Source organism: Mobula birostris, chromosome 10, assembly GCF_030028105.1.
Source record: "Mobula birostris isolate sMobBir1 chromosome 10, sMobBir1.hap1, whole genome shotgun sequence".
In the NCBI taxonomy this organism is placed as follows: Eukaryota; Metazoa; Chordata; class Chondrichthyes; order Myliobatiformes; family Myliobatidae; genus Mobula; species Mobula birostris.
This window is the reverse complement of record NC_092379.1, coordinates 110,538,971-110,557,450: the sequence shown is the minus strand read 5'-3', so window position 1 is coordinate 110,557,450 and position 18,480 is coordinate 110,538,971. Positions and strand designations below refer to the sequence as shown.

Sequence of the window (18,480 nt, the reverse complement as noted above, 5' to 3'; positions counted from 1 at the left end):
AACCAAGTAAAAAACTAGTGGGGTAATGTTATGTTTTCATTGTTCATTCCAAAATATGATGGCAGAAGGGAAGAAGCTGTTCCTGAAACGTTATGTGTGTGTCTTCAGGCTCCTGTAACTCTTCATGCAACACCCACCACCCCGTAGCACCAAGGTTGAATGTAACTAGTTCTCTCTCATTGACAAAATAATTCCCACTAAACATCGACAAAGATAATAAATCCATGTTAATTGTCTATAATAAACAATTATATCTTATAGCATGAATTGTCATCTGTCACTCTCCATTGTATCTTTAATTTTCTTATTGAAAGTAAGTGTTACATTGCTCACTACAATTTAGATTAAATGAGGATTGAGACATTAGAATCAGTGTATCTGCCATTTGCATGACTTTGAGTCATGTTGCAACCATGACAATGTTATAGGAAGGACAACTTCCAGGTTGTATGGTTCATGTGCAAATGGTGACTGTAGTAACCTAAGTACTACTAATATTTTCAAAATCAATTCCTTTCTTAATGAGTCTATGACAAATGTTTCATATCTTCCTTTTATATACTCATCGTCTCTATGATATTATTTAATATTTATTACTAATATTAATTATGATATATTTGTTTAATATTCTTCCCATATTTGGTGATTCCAGATTCACTTCTTCACCTGAATTTCCCCATTCCCTGCTTTAATTACATGACTTTTAATGCATTAATCAAACCTTTTGCTCTTTTGTATGGTTTCTACATTCTTTTTCAACCAATTCCTTTGTTTTTAATTTCTCTGCCTCCATTTTAAGTTTTAATCAGGTTTTCATTTGTGCATTGTAGTTCACTGAATGGTTAATTATGAAACATCACCACATTTCTTTCAATTTTTCAGATATATGATATTTATTATGTGCCTTTTATTTACCACCTTTATTGTCCACTCAATTTGGACTGGATACTTTATGTTTTAACAAACTTTCCTTAATGTGTTTAGTGTTCTAAGAGGCAATGGTTACCATTACTCAGTTAATCTACTGCTTGTCTATTAACTCCTTGTTCTTTTTAAAGATGGAAAAAATGAAACTTTTAATATATCAGTTTTGAAGAAAAATGGATTTGTAAGTAGACCTGGATGAATTATGTAATCATTCATCAATTGGGCCAAATACATTATTCCAAATTATTTTGCATTTGATCAAATTCTACAATGTTCATGCTTTTCCTGCATATTTCCCCAAAATATCTACACTGTAACGTACACTTGAGTTGTTAAGTTTTGCCTTAACTCTATCTCTGTGGATTCTGTCTCAATGCCAATCCCCAGGCATCCTTGCAGTTATGTGATCATTTACCACAACAAGCAGATTCTTTCTCCTCTATCTTTTCTGAAAATGTTATAGCCAAGACTATTAAGTTCCCATCTTCTCCAAATGTTATAGCTACTGTTAGGGTGTTTTTGGGGTTAGGACGTAAAGCGAATATTGACTTCAGCAACCAACCTTCAGATCTGAATGTGCATTTAAGATAAAATCTAAAATGCAACTCTGAACAATGGGTTCCTAAGAACCATGAACCAAGTTTATTGGAAGACACCACAGTTAGTTGGAAGACCAGACAGCGCTAATTTAAATACTTTAAATGATGTGTATATGGGTGTCTGTAGTATGGGTGTGAAGGAGGAATGTGTGAAAGTTTACAGAATGCATTGTAAACATGGAATTATCCTGAATTTTCTTTGATCTTTAGCACATAAAATGTTGTGTAGTGCTGGGTCAAGCAGACCTTCTTCCATCGAAAGGAGTCTCAATCCCTGCCGTATCTTATTTTGTCGAAAAGCTTCTCATATCTACCAGTACTTCTCTTTGGTGACTTCATTCATGCAACAACAGCTACTAAATTTTTTGTTTGCTTTCTAATGTTTCAAGCTTTTTAGTTTTGCCTTTAATGTTTTCTGTATTTACATGCATCTCAACTCAGATTTTCTGGAACATTGATATTTCAACTGCTTGATCTCTTTTGCAATAAAAGTATCTTTGTTTGTACTTCACTAATATCATACTTTGCCTCATCTCTAATATTTTCATGCTATTAATTTCAGCTAAGCTTTCTGTCTCCATTCCAGCATCATTGTTTATCTTGCTTGCCTCATCCACTAGTTTTTTACCATAATAGTATATGTGTTCCCCCATTTCTTCCTCCAAGGGCTTGTTGGCCTCTTTGGTTCAGGTGAATTAAAAGAGTTTAAACTAAAACAGGCACATCTCTCTCTCCACTTTCCACAAGAGTTCTTCTCTCCGCGACTCCACTGTCCACTGGGCCCTCTGCACCGATCTCCCTCCTGGGACTTATCCCTGAAACTATGCTAAGTGACACATCTGCACCTACACATCCTTCCTCGCTTCCATCCAGGGCCCTAAACAGTCCCTCTAGGTGAGGCGGTGAGGTGAGGTGTCTGTGAAATTTGTCACATCTAGTGCTTTTGGTGTGAAGACCGGTGCAGATAGGGGGACAACTTTGTCAAGCACTTTACTTCTTCTGCCAGAACAGGCTAGATCTCACAGTGGCCACCCTGTTCAATCCACTTCATACTCCCACACCGACAAGTCTGTTCATGGCCTCCTCTACTGCCATGATGAGATCAGATGCAGGTTGGAAGAGCAGCACCTCATCTTGGTAGTTTCCAACCTGATGGCATTAAGTTCAATTTCTCTAATTTCTGGTAACCACTCCCCTTTGTTTTCCTCTCCTTCCTCCTTTGTTTTCACTCAGTCTGGTAGTCCTCTCACCCCTTTTCTTCCCCTCATCCGCCCTCATGACCTTCCCATCAACTCCTCCTGGTTCCCTACCTCTTCCCATTTATTCCATGATCTGCTGTTCTTTCCTATCAGATTCCTTCTTCTTTAGACCTTTGACTGTTCCACCTATCACCTCCTAGCTTCACTCATCATTCTCTTTTATCGCTCCTCCCTCTCCTACCTACCTTCCCCTTCTCACTTGGACTCACCGCTCTCCTGCCAACTTCTGCTCCTTCCCCTTCACCTACCTTTACATACTGCACTCTGCCCCATCCTTTCCATTTCTGATGTAAGGTAGTGGACCAAAGCTCTGTTCATTTCCCTCCATAGAGGCTGCCTGACTTGCTGAGTTCCTCCAATATTTTGTGTGTGCTGCTCAGAAAATGTAATGGCTTTTAAATAAAATTTAAAAACATACAACAGAAAAAAAACGTTCCACAGAAATGCCTATGAACAAGTGTCATGGTTTATGGTAACTGAATAAGATAAATACTTCTATCACATGTTATATTTTAGGATGTTTAATAAAATTTTGACATTACATTCTATAATTAAATTTTTCTTGTTAGAAAATATAAAACTAGCCTCTTAGCTATAAAATACGGTAATGGTTCCAATGTGAGTTCAATAGAATATGATGTTATTTCAGGAGGGGTGATCCATGGGCCAGTACTGCTGAGACACAAGCTGGGGTCTGATCAAACCCGGCTGGGTCGCCTGGGTGAGGGTGTATGATGTTGAAAGACCGGAAGCACCTGAGGACCCCAGGTTACATCACTGATCACGTGTTCCAGTGCGTCCGCAGGGTGTATCTCAGAATCACACAAGCTGGCTGAGCCAGTGACTCCCAGGAACAGGCTGGGTGACCACCAAGAACAGATTGGTGAAGACTGGAGAGACAGTTGACAGCTTGGAAAGATGGCAAGTGGGGCAGGGAGGGGAAGCAGCCCAACCTGCATCTTCTGTGAAGAAGAACCAAAGAAAGCTACTGATAAACCCAATGAAAGCCACCCCCAGGGGAGCCCGAGGGGCGGGAGAATGAACACCCAATAGGAAGGACCTAATAACAACGACCAAGGCAAATGGATTGCCGGCGATGAGAGAGAGATGCATTTGTGGCAAGATTTGTAAGAACAAGCACGGCCTAAAGATCCATCAGGCCAGAATGAAGTGCTTGGAGCAGGAGAATGCTGCACAGCACACAGGATTTACGCCTGGTGAGACGCAGGAGGAGCCCAGCCTGGAGTCACCCCACAAGAGCCCAGAACCTCCAAGCGCCAGAGACTTCTGTCCCAAGCAACATAGTTCAACAGCGCTGGATCAAGTGGCCCCCAGCCAGCAACAAGAAAGAGAGGCTCCAGTTCGATGGGGATGTAGCAAGGATCATAGAGTTGACAGCCAAGGGAGATGTTGACAGACAGCTTCAGACCACCATCCACTGACATCTTCTATAAGCCCACTGACTCTCATAACTACCTCAACTATACCTCTTCCCACCCCGCCACATGCAAAAATGTCATTCCCTATTCCCAGTTCCTCCGTCTCCGCCGCATCTGCTCCCAGGGTGAGGCTTTCCGTTCCAGGACATCTCAAATGTCCTTTCTTTAAGGATCGTGGTTTCCCTTTTGCCGCCATCAATGATGCCCTCACCCGCATCTCCTCCATTTCCCGCATTTCGGCCCTCACCCCATCCTCCCGCCACCACAACAGGGACAGGGTTCCCTTTGGCACCTACAGCCCCACCAGCCTCCGGATCCAGCACATTATCCTCCGCAACTTCTGCCACCTTCAACAGGACCCCACCACTAAGCACATCTTTCCCTCTCCACCCCTCTCCACTTTCCACAGGGATCCGTACCTCCGTGACTCACTGATCCACACGTCCCTCCCCACGGATCTCCCACCTGGCATTTATCCCTGTAAGCATAAGTACTACACCTGTCCCTACACCTCCTCTCTTGCCACCATTCAGGGCCCCAAACAGTCCTTCCAGGTGAGGCAACATTTCACTTGTGAGTCTATTGGGGTCATCTATTGCATCCAGTGCTCCCGGTGCGGCCTCCTCTACATCGGTGAAACCCGATGCAGATTGGGGGACCGCTTCGTCGAGCACCTCCGCTCCATCCGCCACAACAGACAGGATCTCCCGGTTGCCAACCACTTCAATTCTGCTTCCAATTTCCATTCGGATATGTCCATACATGGCCTCCCCTACTGCCATGATGAGGCTAAACTCAGGTTGGAGCAGCAACACCTCATATACCGTCTAGGTAGTCTCCAGCCCCTTGGTATGAACATAGAATTCTCCAACTCCTGGTAATTCCCTCCCTCTCCCTTCCCCTATCCCTATTTCACTCTGCCCCCTCCCCCAGCTGCCTCATGGTTCCGCCTCCTTCCACTACCCATTGTGTTTTCCCCTATTCCTTCTTCACCTTTCCTGCCTATCACCTCCCTGCTTCCCCTCCCTCACCCCTTTATCTTTCCTCTTACTGGTTTTTCACCTGGAACCTACCAGCCTTCTCCTTCCCACCTCCCCCCCCCCCCCACAGTCCTAACGAAGGGTTCCGGCCTGAAACGTTGACTGATCATTTCCACGGATGCTGCCCCACCTGCTGAGTTCCTCCAGCGTGTTGTGAGTGTTGCTTTGACCCCAGCATCTGCAGAGTATTTTGTGTTTACGACCATCATCATTGTCAGCTTTGCCATAGAGAGGTTTGAAATGGAGGAGGGAAAGACCACCAGATCCCAATACACTATGAACTGCAGGGCAGCCCAGATCCCCCAACTGCGCCAAGAGCTCCGGTCCCTGGCATGGCAGTTCAGGGTAGCAACGGAGGAGGAGAAACCTCCCTCGGTTCAGCTCCGGAACATCTGCAGGGAGAAGCTAATGACCCTGCACAGAGCAGAATGGCACAGGAAGTGAGGGAGAGAAAGAGCCAGGAAGCGAACTGCCTTCATAGCTTCATAGCTGTTTGGTTTCACAAAACAGCTCCTAGGGCAGAAGCGCAGCGGCTGCCTCATGTGCTCTAAAGAAGAGGTAGACCATTCCCTTCATAACATCCTAGCGACTCTGCAAGGGAGCAAGAGCTGGGCCTCCACAGAGCCCTTACAAGCCAGCCACCACCCATAGTGGAGTTCGATGTGAGGGAGCCCACCTGGAAGGAAGTCCAGGAGGTTGTGTCTTCAGCCAGCCAGTTCTGCGCCAGGACCCAGCGGAGTACCCTACAAGGTGTACAAGCACTGCCCACAGCTTCTCAAGATTCTTTGGAAGATCCTGCGAGTGATCTGGTGCAGGGGGGCAGTGGCAGACCACTGGAGGTGCACAGAGGGGGTCTGGATCCCCAAGGAGGAAAATTCTTCAAACCTGGAGCAGTTCAGATCCATCTCACTGCTTAGTGTGGAAAGGAAAATCTTCGACACAACAATTGAAAGCCGTATCTCGGGTAATGATGAGTTTGAGTACAGAGAGGAAATTAAGAACCTGGTGGCATGGTGCAAAGACAATAACCTATCCCTCAACGTCAGCAAGACAAAGGAATTGGTTGTTGAATTCAGAAGGAGTAGCAGACCGCACGACCCAATTTACATTGGTGGTGCGCAAGTGGAACAGGTCAAAAGCTTTAAGTTCCTCGGGGTCAATATCACAAATGACCTGACTTGGTCCAACCAAGCAGAGTTCACTGCCAAGAAGGCCCACCAGCGCCTTTACTTCCTGAGAAAACTAAAGAAATTTGCCCTGTCCCCTAAAATCCTCACTAATTTTTATAGAAGTTGTCCTGTTCAAGACCGAAAGAAGCTGCAGAAGATCGTGAACATGGTGCAGTGCATCACACAAACCAATCTTCTATCCGTGGACTCACTTTACACCGCACACTGTCGGAGCAGTGCTGCCAGGATAATCAAGGACACGACCCACCCAGCCAACATACTTTTTGTCCCTCTTCCCTCCGGGAGAAGGCTCAGGAGCTTGAACCCGTATGACCAGATTTGGGAACAATTTCTTTCCAACTGTGATAAGACTGCTGAACAGATCCTGACCCGGATCTGGGCCGTACCCTCCAAATATCCGGACCTGCCTCTCGGTTTTTGTTTGCACTACCTCACTTCTCATTTTTCTATTTTCTATTTCTGATTTATAATTTAATTTTTTAATATTTACTCATTTTTACTATTTTTAATCTTTAATATTTGCAATCCTGGGAGTGGGAAGCGCAGAATCAAATACTGCTGTGATGATTGTACGTTCTAGTACCAATTGTTTGGCAACAATAAAGTATAAAGTATAGTGTCTTGTCCCGCCGGATGACGGACTTTCTCCTCCAGAATGCTTACATCGGCACTTCAGTGCAGTAGGGTGGAATTCCCGGAGTGCCTAGGTGCCTGGAACACACTGGAGTAGTCACCCCGCTGATCAGGGGGGGTGCACATGAGGAAGGGAGGCCTGGGCGTGCTTTGGCTAGATCTCGCCAATGCGTATGGGTCAATACCCCACAAGCTGGTGGAGTTTACACTGGACCAACACCATGTTCCCAGAAAGGTCAAGGACCTCATCATGAACTACTACGGGAACTTCAGACTGAGAGTTATTACATCAGGCTGGCATAGGCTGGAGAAGCGGATTATAACTGTGTGCACAATCTCCGTTACTCTCTTTGCCCTTGCCATGAATATGATAGTCAAGGCAGCTGAGGCAGAGTGTAGAGGCCTGCTGACCAAGTCTGGTGTTCGGCAGCCCCCGATCAGAGCCTTTATGGATGACCTCATTGTCACGACAGTATCAGTTTCTGGCAGCAGCTGGATCCTCCAGGGCCTGGAAAAGCTCATCTCATGGGCAAGGATGAGCTTCAAACCAGCTAAATCCAAGTCTATGGTGTTGAGGAAGGGCAAAGTGGTGGACAAGTTTCGTTTTACCTTGGATGGCACTACAATTCCATCTATCACTGAGGAGCCAGTCAAGAGCTTGGGGAAGGTCTTCGACTGCAGCCTCAAGAGATGCAGCTGCCATCCGATCAACTTCCAAGGAGCTTCAGAGTTGGCTCACCACGGTGGACAAGTCAGGCCTACCTGGAAGGTTCAAAGCCTGGATTTACCAGCATGGCATCCTACCCCAAATCCTGTGGCCGCTACTGGTATACGAGGTGCCTGTGACAACTGTGGAGTTGCTGGAGAGAAAGGTCAGTAACTACCTTCGAAGGTGGCTGGGCCTACCTCGTAGTCTGAGCGGCGCATCATTGTACGGAAGGTGCAATAAGCTGCGACTTCTCTTCAGCAGCCTGGACGAGGAGTTCAGGGTTTCCCACACAAGAGAGGTGCTGCAGTACAGGGATTCCAAGGACCCTAAAGTGGCAGCAGCAGGCATCCAGATACGGACGGGCAGGAAGTGGAAGGCATAGGAAGGTCTGGTGGTAGCAGAGTCCCGGCTGAGACACAGGGCTCTGGTGGGAACAGTGTCAACTGGGCGAGCGGGGCTGGGCTCCAGTTCACAACCTCGCTATGACAGGGCCAAAGGCAAGGACAGACTCCAATTAGTCCTGGAGGAAGTGCGGGCTGGCGTTGAAGAGGAGAGGAACAGCAGGATGGTGGGCATGTGGCAGCAGGGAGCATGGACAAGGTGGGAAGTGTGGTAACTTCTACCTTGAAAAAGGCACACTCGACAACTTCATGCCCAAGAAACAACTTTATCTCGAACTTCAAAACCGTTGTGTATATACAGAGGCTTTCACAACCCCTACGGCATGGCAGGGACACTATATACAAAGCACACCGGAAGTAAAAGAAACGGAAGTAAAACCCCCCATTATCCTAATTAGTATTAACTTACTTTTAATAATGCTCACATTACAACAGGAAGGTGCGCTGGAGCGGAAAATCTCCTGGTCTGACATCTGGCAGGCAGAACCCAGTGCATTAAGTTTATGATCCAGGCTGTCTATGATGTCTTGCCAAGCCCTGCTAACCTCCATGTCTGGGGCAAGAATGATACACCAGCACGTCCTCTCTGTCCAGGAAGAGGATCACTGGAACACGTCCTTAGCAGCTGCACTGAAGCCTTGGGGGAAGGTCGCTACTGGTGGCGTCATAACCAGGTGCTGAAGGCAGTGGCAGAGAGCGTTGCGATGGCCATGACCACCAGCAAACAGAGTGGTCAGAGGAAGAACATCTCCTTTGTCAGAGCCAGAGCACAGCCCCTACGTCAGCCCAGACCAGCATCATCATCGGGCCTGCTTAGCACCGCAGCAGACTGGCTGCTTCAAGTTGACCTGGGGAGGCAGCTGAAGTTCCCGACCAAATAGCAACAACTTCACTGAGGCCAGATGTGGTCCTTTCTTCAGTGTCCTCGAAGTAGGTTGTCCTCATCGAGTTGACAGTCCCCTGGGAGGACCGCATTGAGGAGGCGAATGAGCGGAAGTGGGCCAGGTACCAGGAGCTGGTGGAGCAGTGCTGGAGGCAAGGCTGGAGGACTCGCTGTGAGCCCATCGAGGTCGGGTGCAGGGGTTTTGCCAGTCACTCACTCTGCAGAGTCTACACCCTACTTGGCATCACTGGGGCTGGCAAGAGGAAAGCTATCAGGACCATCACAGAGGCCGCTGAGAGAGCCTCCAGATGGCTGTGGATCAGGAGGGGTGACCCGTGTGTCAATGCTGCTGGGACACAAGCTGGGGTCTGATCAGCCCCGGCTGGGTCACCTGGCTGAGGGTGTATGATGTTGAAAGACCCGAAACACCCGACGACCCCAGGTTACATCACTGATGATGTGTCCCAGTGCATCCGCAGGGTGTATCTCGGAATCACACAAGCTGGCTGAACCAGTGACTCCCAGGCTAGTAAGTAAGAAATATTTACAGAAATCAAAAAAAGAAGGCAGTTTGGCTTTGCTGAATCTTAGGCTATGTCCACACTACGCCGGATAATTTTGAAAACGCCGGTTTCGAGTAAAAATGACAGGCGTCCACACTACGCGTTTTTCAAAATATCTCTGTCCACACCAGAACGGATATTTGGGCGAATCTACTCCTACTGGGCATACGCAGACAAATCTACAGAAAACAAGCGAAGAGGAAACAGTATAATATTTACATTTCCGCGGCGGCGTTGTGCTATTTCCATAGAATAAAACTAGAGTACCAACAACAGCGAAAGGAAGTTTTCAACAATGTCTTCGAGGAATACAAAGAAAACCTCTGCTGGAAAAATCAGACCGGACTTCTCCGTTTAGACAGACAATGAAGTCGAGCTGTTTCTACGAGTTACAAACGACTACAAAGTCAGCAAAGCAGTAGGGATGTTTAATTCCAGACAAACTATTAACGCAGACAATAAAGTAAACAACACACGCATGAAGCCGTCCTCTACCCAAGATCAACAAGTGAGTGGAATCTTCTGCCGCCAGACCTGCAAAGTATTTCTGACATTAATATTTTGAAAGATAGGCTCAATCAAATCAATTTAGGGGATCTAGTTAAAAAAGCTCACTTTACAATTTAACTCTCACGCCGTTCACACCAACCACACGTTAGAACAGCGGTGGTCAGTCAGTGACAGTGCCGGCTTGGAGACCCCGGGGTACAGGAGATCGAGGGTACAACCACCGCAGACTGGGAGACCAGAGGGTACGGGCAGAAGAAGAGCGGGTACCGAGGAGACCAGCTTGAAAGCCACCTCCAGTTTAAATTCCATGCAGAATATTTTGGAGGATCAAGAACCAAGAACCAGGAACCAAGAACAGCCGTCCAGCAATGCTTACATAGCACCAAACTGAAGCAGAAAAAAGCATTGCTGTTGTGGTGTTGCCATGACAACATTTTAAAATCTCTCCGTTTACTCCGTACACACTACAACACGAAACAATTGTTTTCAAATTTACACACTTTGGAGAGTGTTTTCAAAAATCTCCGTTTTTGGGGGATGAAAACGCCAGTTCAGTGTGGACGGAGGGTCAAAACGAAGAGAAAAAATTTGTTTTCAAAATTATCTGGCAAAGTGAGGACATACCCTTAGATTTTACTACTGAGCAATTAACATTTTGATATTTAACATTTTGGACAAAAGAATTGGATGAAACTCAATGTCCGTGATGGATGAGCCTTGAGTGGGAGTCTGTACAGGGTTTTTCGCGGGCTTCTATTCTAGGAGCTGCGCTTCCCTTTGCACTGACTAAATTGAATAAACAAATGATAAATCCAATAATTAAACATACAATACGAACATGGTTTCAATTTTGTAAATTCTTTGGATTGAACAAATTTATCCTGTCAAGTTCTATTATATCTAATTTTTTCTTTCAACCGTCTAGAATTGATCAAGCTTTTCTTCTATGGAAAACAAAGGGAATAACATGTTTTCATGATTTATTCATGGACGATCCTGGATGGTGGCGCGACGTAGCTCGCAGCGGCCACTCCGGTGGTGATGTCTGTTATTTGTCAAGTAGGGTGCCGTGCACAATCCTGATTTGATGGAGACGGACGTGAGAGTACGGAGGAACATCTGGTGAAACTTCTGAAATGTCTGCTTTGCTGCTGCTGCTACTGTGTGGTCCAGAATTTCCCGTGGAGAAGGCTTTGCTTGTTGCTCGGCAGCCGGGGAAGGTCGAAGCACTCGGCAGAGGATGGTGCTCGGAGAGGCTGCGTCGGCGGGGCTGGTCGGAGGCTCAAAGTCTTCGGATGGACTCAGAGTCTGCTGCGGTTGGGTGCTTCCAATGGTGCTGCATCGGTGAGTTAGCGGCGCTTGGAGGTTCATGGCAGGGAGAGTTTCTCCCTTCTGCCACCTGCGTGGGATGATGAGTCTATTGGGACTTTGAGACTTTTTTTTTACTGTGCCCATGGTCTGCTCTTTATCAAATTATGGTATTGGTTTGCATTGTTGTAACTATATGATATAATTATGTGGTTTTGTCAGTTTTAGTCTTGGTTTGTCCTGTGTTTTCTTGTGATATCATTCTGGAGGAATGTTGTACCATTTTTTAATGCATGCATTTCTAAATGACAATAAACGGAAACTGAACTGAACTGATTGTTTTATGTCTTTTAAATAGTTGTCTAATAAATATAATTTGCCTAGATTACATCTTTTCAGATATTTACAGATTAGAAACTTTTTGAACACTACTTTATCTACCTTTCCGATATCGCATCAAATTGAAGTTACAGAAAATTTTTTAGGTTTAAACCCTTATCAGAAGAGTTTAATAGCAATTATTCATGATCTGATTACGAAAATACGTCTAGGTACATCTGATAAAATTAATTATGAGTGAGAAAGAGAACTTCGAATATCTTTATCTACAGAGAAATGGGAAAAAATTCTTCAATTAGCCAATACTTCCTCAATGTGTGCCAGACGCACCTTGATACAATTTAAGGTGGTTCACAGGGCTCATATGTCCAAGGATAAGTTAGCTCGTTTTTACTGCCATATAAATCCTGTTTGTGATAGATGTAATTCTGAGGTAGCTTCCTTGACACATATGTTCTGGTCTTGTCCTCTTCTGGAAAAATATTGGAAAGATATTTTTGATATTATTTCAGTAGTTCTGTGTATTGATTTACAACCTCATCCTATTACTGCAATTTTTGGACTACCAGTGATAGACTCTAGTCGTTTATCCTCGTCAGCTTGTCGTCTAATTGCACTTGTTACATTAATAGCCAGAAGATCCATTTTATTTAAATGGAAAGATTCTAATCCCCCCCACTACATTTCAATGGTTTTCCCAAACGATAGCATGCCTAAACTTGAAAAAAATTAGGGGTGGTACTATGGATCCTTCAGTTAAATTTGAAGAAACTTGGAGGCCATTTATTCAAAATTTTCATATGATGTAAGCTGACCCTTTCTGAATCCTTTGTAGTAATTTTTTTTGTTCATGTATAGAGGAGCAGAGTTAATGACAAATAATAATTTTAGCTGATGACAGCCCAAGCTTTGTTTGTTTTTTTTTAGTTTAGGGATTTTTTTTCTCTCTCTCTTTATAAAATATCTTTTTCATGGTCAGTTACTATGAGATTGGGAGGCTAAACTATATTTGTTACTTGGAATCTGTGCTTGTTCATGTTAATTGTTACTATTGTAATCCCAATCCCTATGTATCATTACTATTATTTGTTATGTTTAATTTTGAAACTTAATAAAAATATTGAAAAAGAAAGTTTTGATGGTAAATGTTTAGAAGTTTGAAATGAGTTGTGAAGGTACGATTTCAATCCCGGGAAGTTGAGAAGGCACTCTCCTAAGAACATTTTCCAGTTTTATGCTTGATCAAGTTAAAACCAAAAATAATTTCCACTGGAATGATTACACAGTAAATACTAGTCCTTGGTTTATTTATAGGTGTACCCTTACTCTTAAGTGTCAATAACGTTGCATGAAATTTCTGTCTTCTTGACAGATGCAAACCCTTTGTGAGATCTGGGAATCTGCCAAAACAGTCAGGAAGCTTCTTGCCTTTCAGACTCTGGCTTTAGAGTAGTTTACATTTGGAATTACTAGCATTTCAGTAAAAGTTTGACATTCATCAGTGGCTCAGGAGGTCATGTATTAAACCCCTTTGCTTTGACAGTGAAGGATACATTATTCCATGCAATCTGCATTATACTGAGAAAAAAAGACAACCACAAATTCCATGAAATAATTATTGTGTAGGGGGCAAAATCCAAACAATTAGTATCATGGATCTCTTGTACTTTAAGTATAACAAGTATGGAAATTCTCTGCTTATGTGGCTACTGCTTCACGAATTCTTCTATTTTTATTAATTATCTCAACTCAGACTCCTGTATATTAGTTAATGAAATTTAAAAATCTCATTAAATGCATTGGAAAGAAAAGGTTGAACAAGGGAAATAAATGTTTGGTGACAAAAAAAAAATGTTTCACCACCATTTCTAACAGTAGCAACTTGCCTTTAAGAATAGTGTTAAACCTAGCCAGACCTGGAGAACTGGTATGTACAGGATGGAGGTGAAGGTATGCCAAAAAATACAAACTTCAGCTTGGAACTTTATTTAATTAACTACAGCATATTATTTAAACAGGATTTCTAGATGCACATTGCATTGCCTCACTTGGCCCAGCAACATGTAAATTGAAAAACAGCAGCTGCTGGAAATCTGAAAGGAAAGCAGAAAATATCGGAAACACAAGGGATTCGGTTGATGCTGGAAATCTTGAGCAACACACACGAAGTGCTGGAGAAACTCAGCAAGTCACGCAGCATCAGTGCAGAGGAATAACAGTTGACAGTTCGGGCCATGAACCTTCATCGGGACTGGAAAGTAAGGAACAGGAGCCAGAATAAACCAACGTGGAGGAGAGAGGATGGAGTACAGGCTGGCATGTGATAGATGAAACCAGGTGAGGGGAGGGGTAATGAAGTAAGAAGCTGGGAGGTGAGGTAAAGGGTTGAAGAAGAAAGAATTTTATAAGAGAGGACAATAGACCATGGAAGAAAGGGAAGGAGGAGGAGCACCAGAGGGAAGTGATGGACATGTTAGTCCATCGTCTCCTCTACTACCATGATGAGGCTACACTCGGGACAGAGGAGCAATATCTCATATTCTGTCCGGGTAGGTTCCAACCAGATGGCATGAATATCGATTTATCTAACTTCTAGTATTTTCTCCACCCACTCTCTTCTCTCTTTCTCCATTCCCCATTCTGGTTACACTTTCACTCTTTTCTTCTCCTTACCTTTCCCTTCTCCTTCCCTTTTTTCCATGACCCACTGTGCTCTCATATCAGTTTCCTTCTTCTTCAACTCTTCACCTCTTCCACCTATCACTTCCCAGCTGCTTACTTCATATTCTCCCCCCTCCCACCCACATTCCTCCTCACCTGGTTTCACCAGTCACCTGCCACCTTGTACAGTACACCATCCACTCCGCCCACTTTCTTGTTCTGGCTCTGCCCCCTTCCTTTCCAGTCCTCATGAAGGGTCTTGTCCCAATACATTGACTGTTTATTCCTCTGCATAGAAACTGCCTGACTTGCTGAGATCTTCCAGCACTTCTGTGTGCATTGCAGAAAATATTGGAAATACTCGGAAGATTGTGGAAAGAGAACCTTCTTCAGGTTGAAGACACAGTTCTGACAAAATGTCTTCAACCTGTAAGATTAACTTTGTTTACCTTTCCATAGGTTTAGCTTGCCCTGCCAAAGGCTCAACAAGATGAGATGTGATAACATCAAGCAACTTGTAAATTAGACATGTGATGCCATCTACAATGGTATCTGAAGAACCTTATTACGTCAGGACTGTAATGCTAACTTCCCTAAAAAGGAACAATACAATCAAGAAAATAAAGAAAAAAAGAATTCTTCATCTTGCCTTATCACATATTGTCTGTTCCTCTTCTGGTCACTAGATGGTGTCTCTGGTGCTGTATCTCAGTTTTATTTTAACTGGGAAATCCATTGTGCAATCAATGACATTCTGGAATATTGTTTCAGTAAAGTTACAGTTCGAATTTAAGTTAAATACCTTTAACTTCCTCTTTTCCAATGACAGCTTGCTTAATGTTTGCAGTAATATTTTCACTTCTCTATTGCCTATATGAAGAGAATCATATATATTGCTTATATAAAGAGAAACTTGTGACATTATAAAGCATGCTGAATATACATAATTAGTGACAAGACCTCTCCCATAATAAATACCTTCTCTCTCACACTCACACACAAACATAAAAATATTACTTTATAAGGGATTTGTATGTGAGTTCATATGCTTTCTATTTGGTGCATTGAGTTAAAATTTTATAATCCTATCTAAACATGCTGTAGCTGCTAACCATTTACATTCATTATTAACCACTGTAGCACGAACTGAAAATCTGCACATGATGTTTCAGCTTCATGGAGTACTTGTTCTCAAGAGTTACTGACATTGATGAAGCTGGTGTATTGATGAAGCACTCATTCAGCACAAGAGAGAGAAGAGTTTCATATGGCTAACACCTCAACACCTTGATGGCTGTTGTGCAATGGGATTTCACAAAACAAGTCGGATCTGTACCAGCTGTCACCAGAATATCTTTTCAGCAAAAGTCTACCAACTGTTGTTTGAAAATATTTGAAGAAAAAAAAGGAAGCAAAATAATGAAAATATTACTTTTAAGTAGCTATGTTCTAGAAGATTCCATATTTTCTTAACATGATGTTTAACTTTCCCAGCTCCTTATGGCTATAGTTCCTTTAATTTCCTTTCACTTGGATATGTTGACAACACTCATGCTCTTAGTTAGCAAAGCCAAATGTGTACCAGACACAGGAGCACATAAACCATACTGGCACTCCAGTACAGTACTCAGAAAGTGCTTCAAAGATTCCATATTTAAAATACAGTTTTAAACTGCGGGCTCATTGGGACTTTTGGGTGAATATAAAGCTTTACCACATTACCAGAAGAAGAGCAGGAGAACTCTTCACAGTGCACTGGCTGATGTTTAGTCCCTAAATCATCACCCTAAAAAAAAATTACCTTTTCGTATTTGAATGCTTATTACATGCCAAGTGGTTGCAACTTAAATTACATTCCAAGACTGAATACATTAAGAAACAATACTTTGACGGCTGCAGAATATTTTGCAATACCCTGAAGTTGTAGAAGACACGGCTAGAAATAACCTGTGTGTGCTACATTTTTGTGGATGGCGTGATGAATTGTATCCACATCCTGATCGCTAACACTCTTCAGTCCAGAAGGCTGATTCAGATCTTTGGAGTATATGATGTGCATGGGTGCTGCCTGGTATGTGCAGTTGTGTCAAAGGCATGCAACTCATATTTTAATCTTGTTTAAACAAAACTCTTTTGGACATTCAAGACCTTTGAATGTTGAATGCATGCATAAAAGCAGATTTTAACTGGACGGGCCGAAGTTTCTTCTTCCACTACCCTACAGTTACAGGCTTCCATTAATCTCTTTAAGCACAATCCTTGGTGTTCACATCCCATCACACCTCCTGCTTCACTCTTAATATTATCTCTAGATCCTTGCCTGATTTGATATCTATCACAATTTGCATTATCTTTTGTCTTGCACCACTCCTTGAATATCCATCCATCACATTAGACTTCTGTGCTCATTCCAGAGTTGGTGGGGGAAAAAGGCTTTGCAAAGGGCTAAACTATAATACATCAGATTATGGTAACATTTGCAATGGTCGCCAAGGAATTTCACAATCTAATAATGTGCTCCCATTCTCCATTACACCATCACCATTCTCTCACTTCCCATCCATGCTCAGCAATACTTTAATATACTTTTCCTGCTATGGAAAAGTAGGAATTTATCTACTATTAAATCTTTTACTTATAGCTAAACCAGCCATTTTATAAATGAAAGAATTAATGATAATGGGAGAGTTTTTCGAGATTACTGCTGTGGTAAACAGGACAACTGGTGTGGACCTCTGCTGTGCTGATTGGATGACTTAAGTTTTAATTCTTGGTCCTTCCTATATGAATTAGGATGATATAGTCAGCCAGCGTTCATACGTATAGAGTGTTGACGGAAAGGGGGCTCAGGATAAAGACCACCATACTGTTCAGAGAGGACAGCATCTTTGGTAGGGTGGTGGAGTAGCAGATCAAGAGGAGAGGCTGCAGATGAGGAAAAGATTGGAATGAGGGTCGTCTTGTTAGGGATGGGAATCAAGATCCTCCTATTATAGGAAGGGCATTGGAAGTGGTACCGGCATGTTGTGAGAGGAGGGAGGAGGGAGGAGGAATGTGATGGAGGAGGAATAGGCAGTGGAAGCAGGTGGGGGAGGGGAACAAATCTAGATGACAGGGTGTTGGATTTGGAAGAAGTGGAAAGAACCTTGGTGGATCAAAAGGAAACAGGAAGCAACACAAAAGCAAAAGTTCCCTGAAACTGGAAAATTCAAAGTTCGTACCATCCGTTACTGACTATCCAGGTGGAGTATGAGGTGCTGTTCTTCTAGTTTGTGTTATGCCTCACCCTGGCAGTGGACATGACCAGGGACACACAGGTTGGTGTTGGTGTTGAAATGGCATGCAGATAAAAGCTCTGCATCATATTTCCCTGCAGAAAAACACTGCATTTTCAATTCTATAATGCTGAGAAAAACTGTAAAACAACTTTCCAGGTAGAAATGTTATGTATAGAAAAGTTGATCGACATCAGGCTCAAATGTTAAGTATATTTCCTTTGACTGAGGTACCGGAAAAGAATTGGCAGCTAGGTATGAAAAGCCTGCCTTAACTTAACACTAGAGGGAGGGAACAACTTCAATTACTTTCTGCTGAAAATTTGGCAACTGAAAACAATTCAGGGTGAGTGAACAAGGATTGAAAAAGCAAACATTTTCTGATATGAATTAAAAAGAGAAAACACTGGAAATATTTAGCATGTCATCATTTGTACAGAGGTGCTTTTTCTCTCTTGGTAAATACCTTCTAAAAAAACTGAATATTTCCTGTGTTTTCTTGTTCGAGTTTTGTACATGACAAACCAAATGTTTACTGTAATGCATCGAGTAGGTAGATAAAACTGGCAAGGAAACTATGCTCAGCATAAGATCGCCTTTTTCCGTGTTTACTTCTAAATGTCACCCTCTATCAACGAACTAGAACCATTATTTTACCTTAAAGTTTACATCTGGTACAAGTTCCTTGAGCCACATATATGCAGGGAAGCTTGCATGTTAATTGAGGTGGCATTTCTGCTATGA

General features: G+C 43.2%; 1 pseudogene; it reads left to right on the top strand.

Moving 5' to 3' along the window:
- The first annotated feature begins 3,881 nt into the window (after positions 1-3,881).
- Positions 3,882-9,452, top strand: LOC140203732 (uncharacterized; annotated as a pseudogene).
- Positions 9,453-18,480: the final 9,028 nt, after the last annotated feature.